This window comes from Trachymyrmex septentrionalis, unplaced genomic scaffold, assembly GCF_001594115.1.
Source record: "Trachymyrmex septentrionalis isolate Tsep2-gDNA-1 unplaced genomic scaffold, Tsep1.0 scaffold19, whole genome shotgun sequence".
In the NCBI taxonomy this organism is placed as follows: domain Eukaryota; kingdom Metazoa; phylum Arthropoda; class Insecta; order Hymenoptera; family Formicidae; genus Trachymyrmex; species Trachymyrmex septentrionalis.
Window position 1 is genome coordinate 1,844,291 of NW_017305071.1, and position 3,999 is coordinate 1,848,289.

The window sequence follows — 3,999 nt, forward strand, 5'->3', positions numbered from 1 at the left end:
TTCACGCGCATTGAGGATCGACGACAAATCATGACAGATCAAGCTACCGAGCTACCGTGAACAATATCGTCGATTCTAAAACGTTGCATCCACGTGGAAAGGGCTCTCCATAATCTACGCAAACGTAAATCCAAAATAAATCACGGAGCAGAGACAGCTCGAGCCTGAGTGCACGCACAGAAAGGTAAAAACGATTCGACTTGGTCTTAAAAAGAAGTACCAGTAATTTTGCAGCGATATGTCATGCTGTATGCTTAGAATTTCGATAAATCTAGGTTACTGGAAGCGGACATGATCAGACATAATCAAGAAAGCGTGTTGAAAATGATAATTCTTATATAAACATGTAAAGTAAGACCTAGAGTTTCATTTTTTTATTTGAAAGAGAATAAGGAAAATTTTCTTGTGTCAAACAATTATCTTATCTCGTAATAAAATATCTAAACTAAAAATAATGATGGAAATAATTGAGATAAGGCGTAAATTATTGACAATATTAAATAAAGTATTTTTTTAAGATCGTAATGCGAGTATGCAACAACTAAGAAATGAAATCCATAAACAGTAAAGTTGGATCTTTAATGTCAAAAAATAATTCAGTTGTGAATTTTATATCCAATCCTGCAAATTTAATTTTTAGTCTTAAAACCTAACAGAATAGTGATATTACAAATTAAATTAACAAGCAATTTAATAATATTTATGTTGAGCATCTTAGAAAGATATTAATAATTTGATGTTAATAAGCATTTTAAAACCCATGATTAATCTTCTTTTCGAGTCTCCCATATTGTGAGCGACCCAGTTCGACCACTGAGATGATGTATAATAATAATATTTGTCGCAATAATTATTAATGTAAATTACTTAATTGTTACATTATTAAATTTTTCTGAAATAACTAAGATAAATTTGTTAACCACCAGTAAAAGATCTGTAATTAATTTAGTTTTATACATACAATAATATTCCTAAATGTACGATAACTATCGCTTTTGTAAATACTGTTTGAATAATACATTTATTTCTGAATAATCAGTATTCACTATGTTTCCCCTTCGGGCTCCCGAAGTTAAAAGTATAAAAGAAGCTAAAAGAGAGCGATAAGAGCGGACGGTTAAGAACGCGTTGCTGATTTGGCGCGTATCCAAAAGGCACGCTTCTCTCGGACCCGTAAACAAAGCGCTCTTGACAGACACGTGGTACTTTCCATGCAGGGAGTATCTTGGATCGAAAGTAATCGTTCCGCTCTCTAGATGCAAGACGTATCAAACGACGCCATGACGTTTGCGAGTGAATTATTGCGGGACACGCGTGTTTTTTCTGCACGGAATTTCTGAAGGCATCATCAAATTATTACTGATGACATGTCGGAGACACGCACATATTGGATTTAATTCTTAATGATGAAATTCTCGCACTTACGACGAAATACAATTTACAATTGTAAAAAATAACAGAATATACTTGACGTATTAATAAGAAAAGACGATAAGCTTTTAAAAATATATGTATATTCTCGTGCACTAAATAAATTCCGTACAGTGCGACGTAGATTCGAGAAATTCTTTTCTCTCTATACAATATAAAAATACTGACTTTATATTGCAATATTATTAGTAATATACTTTGCCAATATTTTTTTGCCTTTGTATCACAATATTCATATCATAATTATAACGTTTAATATTAAAATCTTTAGTTGCTGACAGTTGATGAAAATAGATTATGTTATGATAAAGAAGTTATTGTATGTTATGTTATTTTCTCTTTTATAATACTAATATACTACAATTTATGTTATTGATAATAAATAAGTGGAATATTTCTCTGTTATCTTGATAGTAACGTCCGAAAGGAAAAGTATTTTAGATAAGTCTTGTTTTGCTTCATTAAACAAGAAAACATTGCGAGACCCCGATCACATTAATCGTACGGTTAAAAGGAACGACGACTGATCGCGGAAATGCGAAGAATTCACTCTGATTACGCACACGCGGATTTTTAATATCCGCTACTCTCATAGCCGATGATTTGTGTGCCACGTCGAACAGAACGCTTCATTCAGAATCCGCTCCCATCACTCGTTATCAAAGCGTAAACGCAACGAGATAATCCCGCCCTGCGCGCAGTTAACTTCGAAATAATATTCTTTATCTTCAATTGAGGAAAAATATATCCTACTGGATACGCGTGTACTGTTGTGAAACGATCCGCTTTCCATGAATGATCACTTTCGAAATAACAAATATTATTATCGATATTAGAAAAAAACTTACATCTCAAGTAAAAAAAATCGAGCGATATCTATAGTTTGAAAAAGTTTAAGTAATAAATCTTTTTCATTCTTTTTCGAATTCTTTTATATTTTAGCTAAAAAATTTAACTTACTACTACAAACATATTAGAATTAATTAAAATCTTTCAATTTTAAAATTTATTATAATAATTTTTTTAATGTGTTCCAATAAATTAAAAAAAAACAGGAAGGCTCTTAGAAAAATGTTACACTATACAGAAAATTGAAATTTAATAACACTGCTAATTGTAAGAGTACATTTATGTTCGACGTGAATAATTAATAATGATTATCAAGAATTTCCCTCGCTTTAAAATTTATTATTTAAAAAGATAGAAAATTATAAAACTACACTAAGAGAAAAATTGTTCATTTGGCTAAAATTAATTATTTATTCGAGTAAACTTAATTGTCGCCATTCCTTTCGTTAGAGAATGTAATATCAAGATTCTGAAGAGATTCGTTGACAAAAGATTAAAATTAAGTTTACGTTCAGAAAAGGACACGATTATGGGAATCAAACGTTTAAAAAACAGGAAGCTAGCCCAAGATGGGCGCCGTTCAACGTTCGGGAATGGCGAAAACTCTGAAAGGGTGGAAGGAAGAGGCGCGCGCAAGAGGATGCTGCGGAGATTTGGTACGGTTCCAGCGGATCCAGCGACGGCCGCGTTCGCTATATATTCTGTTTTATCGTTTCCCTCGCGAGGAGAGCAGAAGAGGGAGAAAGAGAAAGAGAGATACGGTCAACCCTGGCGATAACCCCGTCGTCTGACCTTATTATATCTCCGCGGCGCAGCGGAGAGCTCCTCCTCGACGATATAATTTTAACGGCGGGACCCCCGGTGCACGCCTCGCTCGCCCATTTCTCTCGCCGAAAGAGCAAGCGAGCGGAGACTCTCTTGCCCGAGAGATAATGGATTTCCTGGAAGTCGTGGTAGCACCCGCCGGCCGGTGCATCCGACGGGACAATCGAGGCCGCGAGTCAATGAATTTTCCCTATGAATGAAACCGCGCCGGCCGCTGCGCCCTATCACACATCTCTCGCGATGAAGCGAAAACTCTCACGCGAGATCGCGCTTTCCTCGCGTTTTTCTCGTACGATTTTTCCGCGAGTACCTCGGTACTCGCTTGCCAACGAAAGATTCAGAATTGGAGCCGAACTGGGATTGCGGAATATGTGATAAGTTCGATGTGTTGTTGCAACACGAACACTTTATGAATTATATGGAATACACGTGCTATTCAACTAAAATGTAATTGGAACAAGATCTTTTTTATCAATAAATTTAAATAAATTTTATAAATAAGAGGCGAATACTATAACATAATAATCGTGACAAACACATGTACACAAAACTTTGTGTTATGCTTTAGGAGGAAAAAATGTCAGATTTAATATAGAAAGATATATTTAAAAAAAACAGATATGGTAGAAAAGTTAGAGTGAATACAGCAGAGAGAGAGAGAGAGAGAGAGAGAGAGAGAGAGAGAGAGATATCTTCATTATTTGAATCTATATTATTCCATTTTATCTATATTAGACCATTCTATCACTCAGATTCTTAATGCTTTATTCAAAGATTCTATTATCTGAACAATAAAACTTCTTTTATTTTTTAAGCAGAGTGTTACATAATGTTTTGCTTCCTAAAAATAAGGAAAAATATATTTTTTATTTTGAAACACCAGCGGTATTTGAT

General features: G+C 34.4%; 1 protein-coding gene across 1 annotated transcript in view; it reads left to right on the forward strand.

Annotated features, from left to right (window-relative positions):
- LOC108746943 (steroid receptor seven-up, isoforms B/C) overlaps positions 1 to 3,786 on the forward strand; it is a 146,329-nt gene extending 142,543 nt beyond the window's left edge. The window contains exon 5 of the transcript XR_001939204.1: positions 3,753 to 3,786. The gene's annotated coding sequence lies outside the window, so the exon portion shown is untranslated. The remainder of the gene's footprint in view (positions 1 to 3,752) is intronic.
- The last annotated feature ends 213 nt before the right edge of the window (positions 3,787 to 3,999 follow it).